Raw genomic sequence first — 16,862 nt, 5'->3', positions numbered from 1 at the left:
ATGCAGGACAGGGGAGGGTCCAGACCGGAACCACAGCAGCGGCAACCCATCCCACCACATCAGGGTCCACCCCCCTCCCCGAATTCTCATGAACTGTCACTTTTTAAAATCAAACACCCCACAATCGCACAGTGCTGTGTGAATAGCACCACATCTGTTTTTGCCAAAAAACTATCAGGTCTCTAATTTTGGTTTGGAGCAGATCAGGTCCTTACCACAGAACCTGATGTTCTCCACATTGGTAATTTAAGGGAGAGATAGATCTCATGTTGGGTGTGCAAGTGGGAGCCGGCAGCCACATATATCCCATTATAAAGCGGTCTGCACCCAGTTGTACTGGGATCCGGAGAAGTGGGCATGCCTGAAACTCCAGATATCTCAAAGCAGGATTTCACCACATCACTAAGTTGAAATGAAACCAGCACGGTTTTTCAAATCTTGAACTCATGCAGTGTTTCTTGGGAAGGCGGATGACACAAGCTAAGAACCAAGCATTAGTCCCAGCATTCATGTTGAATTTCCTGGCTTTCGTCCGGCAATCTCTCTTGGGTCAATACATATTTTGGTCTACACAAACAATGCACATATACAATTTAGGATCACCATGCAATATTGGCAGTAAAGCTTAACCACTTCTCTGCTGTAACTGAATGTATTGCTTAAGGGAATATACTGGATGGATTCTGTACATAATTGGTAAATGTACTAAGTTTATTTTATACACACACCCCGACGAACATTTCAAGGCATTGCTGAGCATAGAGGTACAATGAAGTCCCTAATGCAGCTACTAATTTCAGAAGCCCTAACAGGGCTATTTCCAACGGAGAGAGAGAAAGGAGGCAGGGGAAGTGTGAGCCAAGACACAGTCACTACACAAAGGCACAAGCCTTCCATCTGGACGACCTTTCCCCTTTGTTGTCCCTTCAATCCTCTTGCACCTCCCAAGGGAACCACTAAGTTTATAGGCAGGCAAATTCCACGTGCTCCATGGAAATCTCTGGGAGAACCACAAAAAGAAATCTATCCCCTTGAGTGAGAAGTCTCCTTATTTACAGGAAGTTTTCCATCTGGAGACAGAATTACTGTCAAATAAGTATTTACAAAACTGCTTTGCTCTCAATCCCTCCCTCTCCCCCCCCCTCCCCACCCCAACCCCTTCTAATACAGCTATCAAAGCCTGGAACATTTACAAGTGTTTCTAATCTGCTTTGCTGGCTGATTTACGGAGATGTGAGATAGACATACTTTATGTAAATAAAACCAATAAACATTAAAGCTTGTTTAAAATGACGGAATACAAGATAACGGCGCATTTGGAATACGGCGTCGTGTCTAAGGTTAAGAACGAGGCTTGGCCTGCAGCATGTGGCATGGAGGAAGACTGCAGTAGAAGGTGGGGAATGGTGAAAATTGAATGAGCCAGGTTGTGTGAGAGTTGCACCCCAGGCCTTTCCTTAATGGTCCCCTGAGTGCAATGGCAGACAGCAGATTTCACTCTTTAGTAGATTCTATCCACTGTATTGCCCTTTCTAATATTTTCCAGAACTGTAATTAGATTTTACTGGTCATGGAAATGAGAGACCCCGACTAGGAATAGATGTTACTCCAAACGATATATTGATCTGCTAATATAGGACTTTTTTTTTTAGGAATTCTAGTGTCGGTTCTTCGATTGTCACTTTCATTTACATTAGAGTTAAGCCACTCTCAGCACAGTTCATGCACAAATGGAGCAACACCACAGAGCAGGCTGAACAAACAGCATAGGGGGCTGTGATCTCTCCGATCAAGACAGCATGCTTTCCCTTCTCCAGCTATAGGAATTACTGAATTTGTTGCAGTTCAAGCTGGCCCTACACCAGGCAGAGGATGTGCAGGGTGGGGTGGGGGACAGTCCCCCTGGCACTCCTCTTGAGCCTCCTCAAGAGCACAGAGTTGTGTGTGCCAGTTCAGTTGGCTTTTCTATGTGGAATGGAAGAGAGGGTGCCATTGTCCAAGCAACACATCTTAAGCAAGCTCTGTTCTCATGCCCATTTTACTTACTTACTTACTTACTTACTTACTTACTTACTTACTTCTTTCTTACTTACTGATTGAGTTTGTGCTAGTCACTGCTGCAGAGTGTTCAGGCAGAGGTGAAGCTAACTGTGTGAAGCATCACTCTAGTTGTTCAGTAAGTTTGTTACCCAGTAAATTTTCCATTGTGTCAAACTGTTTTGTAACCATTTGGTATGAAGACTCTGTAACAATGACGTAGGCACTTCATGTGTTGTGCCTTCTGCATGTTCCCCACTAATGCAGATTTGTGGAATCGGTGGTTGAGGGGGTGCACAGAAAATGCACAGAAATCCAATATACCAAAGCCACACCATCAAGCAATCTTTAGTTTTCGGACTGGTGGACACCAGAATCTACCTCCCTTGTGCTCTCCTAGTCTCAGCACAACTGAAATTTAGAAGAGAATGTTATTTTGGGGGGAAGGAAAGCAAACTCCCTCCAACTGCTCCTTTTCTGGCCCATGGATGAGGTGAGTTTGGCCTCCTCCTTGCAATGATATTCTTCCTGGGAAGCAGGAATGGTTCATGGTTCCCTGACCAATAGTTCTTCCCCCTAGTCCCAGAGCAACTACAGTTTGAGACAGGTGTTCTTTTAGCTATACAACCAGTCACTATATTTCCCTGTTTAGAGAAGGACCATAACTCAGTGCTAGAGGATCTGCTTTGAATGCAGAAGATTCCAGATTCAATTCACAGCATCTCCATATAGGAGGTGCCTGTTCTGAAACTCTGGAGACCCACTGCTAGCTGGTGTAGATAATACAGTGGTACCTCGGGTTACATACGCTTCAGATTACATTCACTTCAGGTCACAGACTCCACTAACCCAGGAATAGTACCTCAGGTTAAGAACTTTGCTTCAGAATGAGAACAGAAATCGTGCTCCAGTGGTGCAGCAGCAGCGGGAGGCCCCATTAGCTAAAGTGGTGCTTCAGGTTAAGAACAGTTTCAGGTTAAGAACGGACCTCCAGAACGAATTAAGTTCTTAACCCGAGGTAATACTGTACTGCAATTGATAGACAAGTGATCTGACTTCCTCTGCTCCAATATAGAGGGAGGGGAATCCTTAAATGTCCTACCAGAAATATTGTAATGGACTCCTTTGGAGGGCTGGTGTATAATATATATGAAGTTATTTGAACAGAATTTGGAACTTTTATCATTATTAAGTGCACTAGTAAGTTTGACCTGCCATCTGGAAGCTGGTACTCAACATGTCATTTTTGACCAGTACTAACATGGACCAGCCGAGAAATAATTTGTTATAAACATTGTTTCCTTCAATATCTACAAACATGTAACCTTCACTGGGCATTTTACCACAACTGTATTACTATAGAAAACATTTTTCTATAGTAATACAGTATCGCCTATTTGTGTTTACTTATAGATTTTTCTTTTAAAAAATAATAATCTTCCGAACGTTTATGACTTTATTTGCATGTGCAGCTGACAAAACAGTTGAAATATGTGGTTGCCAAGATACATTTTATCTTTCAAATTACCTTCATAAAAACTTTCACAGGAGTATATACATTCCAGTGAGGAAAGGAGCCAAACCTAAATATGACCCAACAGGAACAGAATACGATATTTCTGTGATTCTTATGAATGCTTACACATAAGCAATTTAGAGAGGAAATGTTTGCATGACCTTTTAATTCATAAAGCATTCCAGCTGGAAGTCAAAACATTACACTACTCCTATTGCTCTATGCTAAAATAGTTGCCTAAGCATTTGGTTGTACCATGCACACAAGACTCCCAGAAGCAATTTCTGCAATAATTTTGGCCATTCAGAAAATTGACTTCCATGTGCTTGGAATCTAGTACAAATGGGACATACAAATTTATGCTGATTTGCAATTCCTTTGGAGAACAGCAGCAACAATACAGACATACAGGCTGTGCACACATGGCAATTTAATGTGCTTTCAATGCATTCTCTGTGCTGGTCAAAAATGCATTGACCACAATGCATTCTTCAAATCGTGAAAAGATCTCATTTTTTTAAAAAAGTGTGCTTCTTCACTTTGCCATTTTAATGCGGAAATAAAATTTAAAGCTGCGAAAATTTGCATGGCACTCGTGTGAACTTTTGCAAGCGCTTTTGAAAAGCACCTTTCCAGGGATGGGGTGAGGAGTGTTATACCTGCTAGTGGCATTCATGGAGACATTGCAGCTGAGTATAGACTGCAGGCACATCCCACCACTTTGCTCCCCAACCCTGCAGAGTCTGGCATCCACTTTTATTTCAGGTAGCCTCAGGGGGCAGTTGTGTGTTTCATGTCTGGACTTTTACTTCTATGCATATTTATTCAGAAATAAGTTCATTCAGTTCAGAGTTCAGTGGGATCTACAAAGGAATTGCAGCTCTGAATATATTTTCCTGGAAATAAGTTCTAGTGATTTCAAATGGTCATACTTCCAAGTAAGGCTGTTACCCTCGCAATTAAAACCATTGTTCTAAGCAAACACTGTTCTACATTTTACTCAAATGTAAGACACACTGTGTTCAATGAAACCAGTGCTCTAATTAAGAGGAGGCAGAGGGGGCCTGTCTCCTAAACTTTGGCTAAGAATCCTTAGGCCAGGGGTCAGCAAACTTTCAGCAGAGGGCCGGTCCACTGTCCCTCAGACCTTGTGGGGGGCCAGACTATATTTTGAAAAAAACAATGAATGAATTCCTATGCCCCACAAATAACCCAGAGATGCATTTTAAATTAAAAGTGCACATTCTACTCATGCAAAAACACGCTGATTCCCACGGACCAGATTTAGAAGGCGATTGGGCTGCATCTTGCCCCCGGGCCTTAATATGCCTACCCATGCCTTAGGCAATAGCCTGTTTTTCAAAGACTAAAGTGTGTGTGCAATTTGTATTGTGCCATTCCATAATTTGAGCGCTGAAAGGAGTGTACTCTCAGTTTAGCTTTAGGCAGTCACCTGGCTGGCATAGAATGATCATAAGGGAGATAGTTACCGTAATGCCTAAAAGAACATTAGTCAACAAACCTGCTATCTTATTATTTCCATTGTATTGCGTTAGGTAAGAAAGAGTAAATCATTTCACATTAGGATAATATTAGGTTAGGTTTTAACATATGTTCCCATATAGTTAGGAAGCGGGGGGGGGGGGGAGTCAAACTCTCTTTCCACCCTGATGTCTGTCTTGAATTTCTCTCAGTTTTTGCAGACAGTTTGGCTGGTTTCCAACATACAGCGTTGGCTGTCTGGTATGAAAAATGCCATCTGTAGTATATGGAAGTCCTGTTATTAAACAAAAAAGTGGGCTGCTAATTATTCTCTGGGCAGGTGCTGTTAAAGTGAAGTCATGTGTCAGGCATGGTATAACCTTGGAATTGCCTAAAATTGCCATATTCAGTTGGGAAAGTACAGCAGAACATAAAATGGAATTAAAGAGAGGGTAGAATGGGGAGCTTTTTAAAAGGGCTGCAATGACAGGCTGCTGTACAGAATGGAGAGTAGTAGTATGCATTTAAAAAATGTTAATAAACTTTGAGGATGTGGGTTGGCTCGTAAGTGTAAGCTTCTCAACACGGAAGGAAGCTTTTCTGGTTCATTTTTACATCCTTGATTTCGGTTCCTTTAACTTCCAGCTAGAGCTTTCCAAGGAATCTCAAAAACCTTAAAATAAAATTCCTGCATCCCAGGGCCCTGCCCCTCCAGGTGGAAGGTGAACCTAGAATAGTTGTTCTTGAATGGTGATGAGAAGCATGGAGAAAGCATGGCACAAGTTCCTTTCCATAGTCTAAAACCCACCTTTCTGTTGTCTAAAACTGCCATTAATAAAAAATAAATAAATCCAAAATATCACATACATCAAAGGCAATAATAAATAAGAATTAACTGCTAAAAGCTTTCAAATAGCCTTCAGGTCCTGCTTGCAAGTTTCTTAAGTTGGCCACTGTGAGAATAAGAGGCTGAACTAGATAGGCCACATCACAAACTGCTTTTGACAATCTCCTCCACTTATTGACAATGGCTTATTAACTGTAATTCTGTGCTGCTATTCAGCTCCTTTTGTTTAATGCACTTAAGAAAATTTTGACTATTATCTTTGGACAGGGGACGCGGGTGGCGCTGTGGGTTAAACCACAGAGCCTAGGACTTGCCAATCAGAAGGTCGGCGGTTCAAATCCCCGTGACGGGGTGAGCTCCCGTTGCTCAGTCCCTGCTCCTGCCAACCTAGCAGTTCGAAAGCACGTCAAAGTGCAAGTAGATAAATAGGTACCGCTCTGGCGGGAAGGTAAACGGCGTTTCCGTGCGCTGCTCTGGTTCGCCAGAAGCGGCTTAGTCATGCTGGCCACATGACCCGGAAGCTGTCTGCGGACAAACGTTGGCTCCCTCGGCCAATAAAGCGAGATGAGCGCTGCAACCCCAGAGTCGGTCATCACTGGACCTAATGGTCAGGGGTCCCTTTACCTTTACCTTTATCTTTGGACAAGATGTGGGTTTAATATGGCTGGTTTTATTAATGTTGTGATTTTTGTATTGCATTCTGTTTTATTATTATTGGAAAATGCAATTTCATTCATTTTTGTGCAAGCAGCCTTAAGTGGGTCTTACTCCTAAACGTGGCCTATAAACATTTAAAATAATAAATAACAAAATACTAAACCCACCTCATGAAGGTGCTGTTATGCTAAAAGGCCCAAGCAAGCAAGCTGAAGGAAGGGCAGGGTTAACATATATTAACTAAAACAAATAAGTCTAACAAAGAAATACATTTGAACCAGAGTTTAGCAGGCTGGAACTCATTTACTGTTCATTGTACTTTTATTCGACATGGTCGATCACGAACTCCTGGACCACCGCCTTGCCGACGTGGGGATCCAGGGCACAGTCCTTCAATGGCTGCGCTCGTTTCTCTCTGGTCGGGGACAGAGGGTGGCGCTTGGGGGGGAATTGTCATCGCGCCACTCCTTGGTGTGTGGAGTGCCCCAGGGTGCGATACTCTCCCCAATGCTTTTTAACATCTTTATGCACCCCCTTGCCCAGCTTGTCCGGAGTTTTGGGCTGGGCTGCCATCAGTATGCTGATGACACCCAACTCTATCTGTTGATGGACGGCCATCCTGACTCGGCCCCAGATACACTGACCAGATGTCTGGAAGCTGTGGCTGGATGGTTACGTGGGAGCCGGTTGAAGTTAAATCCTTCGAAGACAGAGGTCCTCTGGCTGGGACAGAGCGATATGGGATTGAGGGGGCAACTCCCATCTCTTGCGGGGGTGCAATTAGTGCCAACATCGTCTGTTAAGAGTTTGGGTGTAATCTTCGATACCTCCCTCTCTATGGAGGCGCAGATTACAGCTATAACAAAGGCGGCATTTTTTCATCTCCGCCAAGCTAAGCAGTTGGCTCCTTATCTCTCTCGCCCTGACCTAGCCACTGTGATCCACATGACGGTCACCTCCAGGCTGGATTATTGTAACTCGCTCTACGTGGGGCTGCCCTTGAGACTGACCCAGAAACTCCAGTGGGTGCAGAATGCCACGGCGAGACTCCTTATGGGGTCTTCGCTGCGAGATCATATCCATCCGGTACTATACCAGCTGCACTGGCTCCCGGTGGAGTACAGGATCAGGTTTAAGGTGCTGGTTTTAACCTTTAAAGCCCTATACGGCCTAGGACCCTCGTACCTATGGGACCGCCTCTCCTGGTATGTCCCACAGAGAAATTTACGGTCTGCAAATAAAAACATCCTAAAGATCCCAGACCACAGAGAGGTTAGGCTGGCCTCAACTAGAGCCAGGGCTTTCTCGGCCGCGGCTCCAATCTGGTGGAACGCTCTGTCACAAGAGACTAGGGCCCTGCGGGACTTGACATCTTTCCGCAGGACCTGCAAGACAGAGCTGTTCCACCAGGCCTTTGGTCAGGGCGCAGCCTGACCCCCTCCTCTGGCAATCTGCACAGAATTTTGCTTGATGGTTGCCATTAATTTGATTTTAATTTGATTTAATTAATTTTATAATGAATGTTTTTAGAATGTTGGACTATTTTGATTGTTGTTAGCCGCCCTGAGCCCAGCTTCGGCTGGGGAGGGCGGGATATAAATAAAATTATTTTTTATTATTATTATTATTATTATTATTATTATTATTATTATTATTCCACCGTTCCTTCGAGAAGCACAGTGGCAAACATGGTTCCCTCTATCCCGAGTTTTATTCTCAAAACAATCAATCATGTGAGCTAGGTAGGCTGGAAGTCAGTGGGTTTCACAAACTGTCCCAGTCAGGCTAACCATTAACTTATTTTGAATCTCAGTACTCAGCTGTGGAACACAGAAAGGGCAGGATACTAACCTCTGAACATGTGCAGGGTGCGTATGTTTTCCACACACTTATTGTCTTATCTTTTTGCAAATTTAACTCAGCCTACTGTGTACAGTATAAGGCACAGTTCAGGGTTCTGGTTTGTTTTGTTGCCTAGCCCTACCTTCCCACATCTAGTTAATTTCAAATTGCTACCATCCCTCAGTGAATTTTTATTTTTTATTTTTATGTGATGCCGGATGGGCCCTGGTGTTCTTAATATACTCAGCATCTGAATGTTTCAGTGACTTGTGATAATGAGATGTACACAAAAGGACTGGGCATGCAGCACAACTGAGATTGTTTCCTTTTTGGCAATGCCAGATTCCTGTTCAAAGTTACTATGGAATTTTTTCAAAGATGAGCAAAACATGAATAAAAAAGGCCAACATGTGTGGTGAGACAACCTGGCTAAAGCGGGAGCCAAGATCTCACTAAAATTAAATGCAGACGGCGTGAGGATAAACTTAGCAAATTACCTCAATGGTATTGAATCAAACAAACCAAGAATAGTCTAGAGAAATGCTGGGACCAGGATTTACATATATCTGTGGAATGAGTCCTGTGAACTCACTTTTCTGAGGCCACCCACAAGGGCACAACTATTAGTAATTCTACTTATGTGCACTTTTTAGTACAACTAAGGATGCATCAGATTATTTTCTCCTAGTTGTATAACAATTAAAATGTGGGCAACCCCCTTGCCCCAGCATCCGTCAACAGATGACTCCTTTCCACGTTACGACTTACAGGCATATACCATCAATAAATGTCACTTGAAGTGGATTGCTGAGTACAAGTGAAGTCTCTACTCAGCTATACAGCCCACTGGGTTACCTCAGGCAGTTTAGTCTACCTCACAGGGTTGTTGTGAGCATAAAGAGAGGCAAACCATATAGGCTGCCATGAGGTCTTTGAAAGAATGGCTAAATGAGAAAAAATATATGTTGTTCACAGCATATACTATTTGCTAAACAGAACACAAAAAGGGGGGAGGAAACCAAAACCAAGTTCTGTGCTGTATTAACTGTGCTACAGGACTCAGGGAAAAAATGAATTCTGTCAACTAAATGAATTATGTAAATCACTTGGCTTTTTTTAAATTTACTGATTTTGCATAATCTTTTCTGCTACTGCAGCTTTGGAAAATAGCCAGGAGGATTGAAATGATGCCTCCAGGAAATCTGTCTGTTTTTTTCATAGCTACAAGAACTAGAAACTTAGCTTTTAAAAAAGAGAAAGTGGCTGTTCTGAGGCAGAGATTTCACATGAACCTGCAAAAATGTGTTTCCTAAGTATGTGTTCCCCAATAAACACAAACTGGTAGTATCCACTTGTGTAATCCTTCCCATGTCCACAGATTCTCCCCTGTAAGCACCTTTTATTAGCATTATGGATCACAAAAAGGAGGCTCAAAAAGGATGCAGGCTGCATACAATTTGTTTCTGTTAAAGATGCAAATTTATAAATATAATTTAACAAATTTCAACAGCAATACAGCTTACCGTAGTGAAGACCGTGACCAGGTGACCTGTGTGCCTCTGCAGGTGCTAACTGTTGATGGGCAATTTCAAGGCCCTTGTTTGCTCTCCCTTCTTGTGGTTCTTTAAGTTGGACTTGGACCAGACCTTCAAACAAGAGGATGTCTTCAAATATAGGACTTTCCTCTGCAAAGTGGGACCCATGGCCACCCTAGCAAGTTGCTTTTCTGCAAGCAGTTTATTTTTTATTTTATTTTTTTTATTAAAGATTTTCTTGATTTACAAAAGTGTGTACAATGTCTCTCTCTCTCATATATCCCCCCCCCCCCATGCAACATTTTTACAAATCGGCTTCATTTGTTGAGACATTAGGAAGAAAAGGGGGAAAGAGGTGGAGGGGGGAAAGATGGGAGGGGGTGGGGTTGGGTGGCGATGTTTCTATTTTACTTACTATATGTAGGGTTTGGTGTCAGCGTTGCTTGTGCAGGTTCTTTGCTGTTCACTCATGTTCCTTTGGTGGTGAGAGAGGTTGGGGTTGGCCTAGGGTATGGTTATTCATTTGTGGTTGGCTGTGGTCGTCTTTGTTTTCATGTATGAGTGGGGTGGGTGGGTGTTTTGGATCAGGTTAGCCATATTGATTTGTATGCTGTTGGTGGATTTTTGTCGTTGTCTTGTTGGGCTGTGTATGTGATACCGGGGTGAGGCAGTTTACATGGGAAGGATCAGTCAAATTGGGATCACACTGGATTGGGAAAAACTTCAAAGAGAGGATTAGCCTCTGGGCTCATGAACACCCTGAGGGAGACACATGCTGAGGAGTCAATCATGTTCCTTGTAAAGTGTAGATGGATATTGAATGTTGTGTCCATTATCAGATTAACATTTGTACAGAGTGATTGTGAAAGTGCAGCATACACCCACTTCCAAGTGTGGCTGGTTTATCAAGTATTCCCAGGGGAGAAAACCTTAGATGTGGATGCTACCGCTGCCTCCTGACTGAGATTCAGGGTAACATTTTGTATCCACCGGGCCATGGACTTGTGCCAACCTGATTTATTTCTGTCTACCCTTAGCAAAGGAGTTGGCTTAGCTTCTTCCGCTGGTAGGAACTGTCTAATCTTTGCTTCCTCTGAGAGCAATGGGAACCCTCCAGATGCAAGACTCCTAGGGCCTCTTCAGACATTATCTTTTCCATGTGTACACCTAAGTAAGTGCAGTGTGAGCCCAGAATTGGCTGCAACTTTTTGTTGTGTGGCAGAGTTTATGGACATGTACTGTGTGAAACTATTGCTCACCAAACACTTGGCTAGGTGGGAGGGCCTCTGCAAATAAATGTGCAAAAGCATAGCTATTCATATTTCCAGACTTCCTCCCTGCAATCCCTTGAAGTATGTGAATTTGCTGCTTGTGGTACATGCATGAAAAGAACAGGCTCTACGGCTGACCTACACCCATAAAACAGAGCAGACTCTAAAGTAAGTATTTTACAATTTATACACTGCTTCTCTAGATAAATATATTCAAGGCAGCACACAGCATAAATTTCATCAAAACAAAACCACCTCACTACTCCTGGAATCTTGGATCTAATTGACATGTTTTTAGGGGGCTGCTTCTTTAATTTACAGGACCCTCTCATTGCCACTTTGTGCTCCTTTGCTGGAAAGGGTGAATGACCGCTCCCCGCTTAAAACGGGGGGGCGCCCTTTGCGTGGACGCATGCAGCCCCTAGATCTGGAGCGGCTCCAACAGCATAGGCTTGGCCTTGCCTTCCCTCAGGTGGGATACCTGGAGGTCTCTGCCTACCTCAGTCATTTGCCCAATCCCACCTGGGGGAAGCGTTGCCAAGGAGACCAGGCCAGGTAGGGGAGGGACTACCTGCCCACACAATAGAGGGAGGATCTTACCTGGGAATCCTCACTTGGCTCCAGAGCTTCTCCCACCCTACCCACCCTCAGTTAATGTCTTATTTTGCAGGTTAACTTTTCTTCACAGGTTTCGCAGGTTAACTTTTCTTCACAGATATGCGGGCACTGCTACGTAAGGTCGCTGTTAAAGGGCCGGAAAGGAATTTCCCTGCATTGGCAGGTTTCGCCTTTCCCGTAGCAAAACGTCACAACTTTGGCGGTATCAGGCCTTGGGCGGAATCCTTTAGTCCATCTTCCTCTTTGCGGCGGCGATACCAGGGTTCCCCGTTAAAGGGGTTTCTGAAGGGAGGCTTTGGCTGTGCACCGAAAGGTTGTCATTGTTCTCCCCTGCGGCGGCGGCGTAACGGGGGCGGCTATCTCTGCTTGAACATATGTTCTCCAGAGCCGGCCCATCCCACACACACACACTGGATAACCCTGATGCTCCCTAGGTCCCCGGCTGGGGACGAGAATGCCCAATGCCTGAGCCAAGGTCTACCCACATTTGAAATTTAATAAAGTTGTGGCCAATTTAATCCCATAGCACGTTGTCTCGAGTCGTTATTCCACATGACGGGGGGACCGCGGGGGATCTGGGGACTCCGCCTGTCCACGCAAAGAGAAATTGAGGAAATAAGTCAAAGAACCATAGAATGATAGAATTTTACAGTTAGAAGGGACTAGGGTCATCTAGTCCAACCCCCTGCAATGCAAGAATCTCAACTAAGCATCCACAAATGATGACCATCCAACCCCTGATTTAAAGCCTCTAATGTCTACCAATGTCTACCAACAATGCGGGATTGCGCGCCCGCATTGTTTAGGGGGTGGAGGTTTTCCCAGCATTATACCATATTTTTCGCTCTATAAGACGCACTTTTCCCCTCCTAAAAAGTAAGGGGAAATGTATGTGCATCTTATGGAGCGAATGCAGGCTGTGCAGCTATTGCTGAAGCCAGAAGAGCAAGAGGGATCAGTGCGCACCGATCCCTCTTGCTCTTCTGGCTTCAGGGATAGCCACGCAAAGCCTCTTGAGTGCAGCCAGAGCGCTCCTGCCTCTTTGCTTAAGAGGCTTTGCATTGCTTTCTTGTTTCTTGTTTTCCTCCTCTAAAAACTAGGTGCGTCTTATGGTCGGGTGCGTCTTATAGAGTGAATATATGGTAACTTCTGGTAGATGTAATGTCTAGTGTCCACCACCATCCAAGGGAGTCTGTTGCACTGTCAAACAGCTCCTACTTGTCAGAAAGCTATTCCTGATGTTTAGTCGGAATCTCCTTTCTTGTAAATTGAAACCATTGTTTGGGTCCTACCCTCCAGAGCAGGAGAAAATGAGCCCAGGACACCCCTATGGCATCCCACTTGTCACTTTTTTCCAGGATTATGAGGAAGCATTAGTGAGTACTCTTTGGATTCAGTTAATCAACCAGCTACAAAGCTACCTAACAGTTACCTCATCCCCTTGGCATTTTACCACTTTCTCCACAATAATATCATGGGGGACATTGTCAAAAGCCTTGCTGAAATAAAGATACACTACTTCCACAGCATTCCCCTGATTCACCAAGCTTCATACGCTATCAAAAAAAAGACATGAAAGTCATCTGGCATAACTTGTTTTTGAGAAACCCATGCTGGGTATTAGTAATCACAGCATCCTTTTCTAAGTCTTCACTGACCAACCTTTTAATTATCTGTTCTGCAACCTTTCTTGGTATCGATATCAAGCTGACTGCTCAGTAATTACACGGGACTTTTCTTCCCCTACCTTTTTGAAGATTGGGACAACATTTGCCTGCCTCCAGTATGCAGTGACCTCACCTGTTTTCCAAAAAGTCTCAAAGATTATAGATAGATGTGATTACATCTGCAAGCTCCTTTAGTACCCTTGGATGCAGCTCATCAGGCCCTGGAGATTTGAATTCACTTAAAGTAGCTAGGTTTTCCATTACCACGTCTTTTCCTATCTTGGGCTGCAGGGAGTGAGCTCCTTCCAATGTTTATTCTGTTATTACCAGGTTGGGCACTGCTATGCTTTTGGGTGAAGACACAGGAAAAGTAGGTGTTGAGCAGTAAACTAATCAAAATGACGAGACTATTTTCTTTGCAATTCTCAGCTGCAGCATCTTCTATGTACCTTGAAGTTGCTGCACTTGAGGTTTATGGGCTCACACTATATTGCTCATCCAACTAAACAATGTATGTGGGTGGAATAAGAGCTATGTGAACTAGCTTATGGAAGTGTACCAATTCAACTGTGTTTGTTAAGGACTCCAGACATTATATGATCAGTGTGTTCTTAACAGCCCTGCCTTGCCAGGTCTTAAGTTTTACATCTCCTTTGTGAGATGCTCCGTTGCTCCAGGATATTAGATCAATATTGACTCAGGGGAAGACGTGTCAGCTTTTGAATCCCCAAACCAACATGCACTAATACTACGAGCTTTTCCTCCTGGCCTCATGCCAGTTTATTTCTGACACTTCCTGACCTTCCTCTCCCTGTGGGATTACACAATATTGTTGATGCTCAAAAGATTAAGACACAGAAGTCCAAATACGGACATGCACTGACAACTTGGCCAATCTTGATTAACTGAGCAGTAACTTCCCGTAACTTATTTGGTACAATAGGTTTGCTCATGAATAAAAAATATTAATCTCAATAGCTTGGGGCACAAACCACTCACTATTGTGCCATGAGGTTTGCCAGAAAGTTTCCAAATGAGTTGTGTCTTTGGGGAAAGGTGTGCTATAGATCTCTATACCAATTATCAATCTCTTAAGCTCTCTCTTAAGGAATCACTTTGTTTCAGGAGTGATTTAAAACTGTTAATCAAGAAAACTACTTTATGAATCTATTTTATGGTAAAGCCACTGCATCTTTGTGAGATTAAGGAAGGGCACCAGTCATTAAACCCACAGTGTGGTGATGGGAAAGGAGCTAGATCACCTCTAGCATGTATGAGTTTTCATCCACTCCAGCATACTCACTTTCTTCTTGTGATGAAGAAAAACGGGTTTCAAAACTATACGGAATTCCTCCAATTTTGAGCTGAAATTAGCAGGACATGTCGCATTTGTAATGTGCTTTGGACCAATTTACAGAAACAGCACCATTCTGCATCTGAATATATTCACCTCTTAGAAAAAAGTGCTTTTGATGAGTGCATGGAAAAAGAGAAGGGCTTTTGGCTTACTTTTCAAAGTTGACAACAGGCTACTAACAGCTTACATGTCTGTGGAGCACCTGGAAAAATGATTTATGGCAACTGGGGTGCATGGTCCCTCAAGTGGCCTCAATTAGACTTCAAAGTTACTGTGAAATCTTACCGGTTGTACTGAGCAACAATTCTGCCCTCTGGTAGAGAGCCTAGCTGATGCTGAAGTCTGACTCCAGTTTCTTGGTTCACAGGCCAAGGCTACTTTCCAATGTGCGTACAAAAACAGACAATATGAGATCAACTTATTTGTATATAAACCACAAATTCTTAGGCTTAATTTTGTTCAGTGTTTGGCCTAATTTTATTCAAATGTGGGGGAGGGGAGGAAAGGCGAGTGGAAGAACTAAAATGGTGGTGGATTGGGAAGGGATGAAACAGATAGGAGTGGTGGAAGGAGAAGGGGGAAGCTCTCTGCAAGCAAGTAATTTAGACCTCTGGCAAGAGCAATCTGTCCTTCCCTTGGTAGCCCACTGAACAGGAAGAGGGAAAGGAGAAGAAAAGGTACTGGACCCTGCTCACACTGAAATACCCAGTCCTGCCCACCAACAGCATGCAACCCCTGAGCAAATGCAACCCTTAAGAGAGAAAAAGTTATGCTCCCCTGCAATGCAGGATGTCCCAATGTGAGCAAATGGGGGAATCAGGGTAAACATGGAATTCTAAGCATGGAACTATATATTATCCAGTACAGGCAAAAACAGCTTGGTGGTGACAGTGAATGAACAATCCTGGGGGAAAGGGTAACAAAGCATTTGTTGCCTCACACTAATCTCTTTAAAGTGTAATTTCAGAAGCTGCACTTTAGAAAAAGAAAAGCCATTCATTTTTTTAAAAAATCACAATTCAGTGTATTGCAACCCATAAATTTACCAGAAGGTGCTCCAGATATGATCACAACAACACGAAAGGACAAACTCCCATAGAACCTTCTCCCAGCCATTTGAGGGAATGCGATTATGATTGCTGTTTCTATGTTACATTTTTAGGAGGGGTACTGCTGTTTTATTGTTAAACTTGATGGACTTTTTTTTTTTTACTGTGTATGTATATTGCCTAGAGATGTTTTCTATCAAGCAACAAATCAAATCAAATTAATAATAAAAAATAAATAGATGGCACCAACTATTTCCTTCAGGATTTTTACATGCTTCCTGTGCTAAAGAAGATGAACAGACCAACAGCCTTTATTCATAATGCAAAGAATAATACAAATGGCTTGCCATAAAGCTGATTTTCTATCAGAGACAGAATAGATTCTATCTCTGTGTATCATTATCCTTTAATATAAAGCAAAATATTACATTTATATTAAAGCCCGCCATTGTCATCAATGAGCCTTGGATAAAATCCTAAATCTCCAGACTTTCTGGAACTGATAAATAAAAGCATACACAGAAAAATCCATCCACATCTTGATCCCAGCTGCTGTCAAAACAGTTGGCTGCTCTGGAAGGGTTCCTCCGAACACAATTGGGTAAATTCCACAGTTATTATATTATTTTCTCAAAGTATAACACTCTCCCTCAATGGATTGGAAACATTCATGAGAGTATGTGGAATCCTGTTAATTACTTCTGGAATGACCATAGAGGAGATAATTAGGACTTTCCACAACAGCTAGGGCTCCAATCCAGAACATTCTTACTAGGAAATAACCATAACTGGACTATGGTTTGAGCTTACACTTTCCTACAATCCCTTTCCCCTCCAGATATTACAATGCTGTATTCAGTACAATAGTACCTCGGGTTACAGACACTTCAGGTTGCTCGATTTTGGGTTATGCACGGCGCCAAACCCGGAAGTACCGGAAAGGGTTACTTCCAAGTTTCAGCGCTTGCGCATGCGCAGAAGCGC

The sequence above is a fragment of the Podarcis muralis genome, chromosome 12 (genome assembly GCF_964188315.1).
Source record: "Podarcis muralis chromosome 12, rPodMur119.hap1.1, whole genome shotgun sequence".
Taxonomy (NCBI): Eukaryota; Metazoa; Chordata; class Lepidosauria; order Squamata; family Lacertidae; genus Podarcis; species Podarcis muralis.
This window is presented reverse-complemented; position numbering follows the sequence as displayed.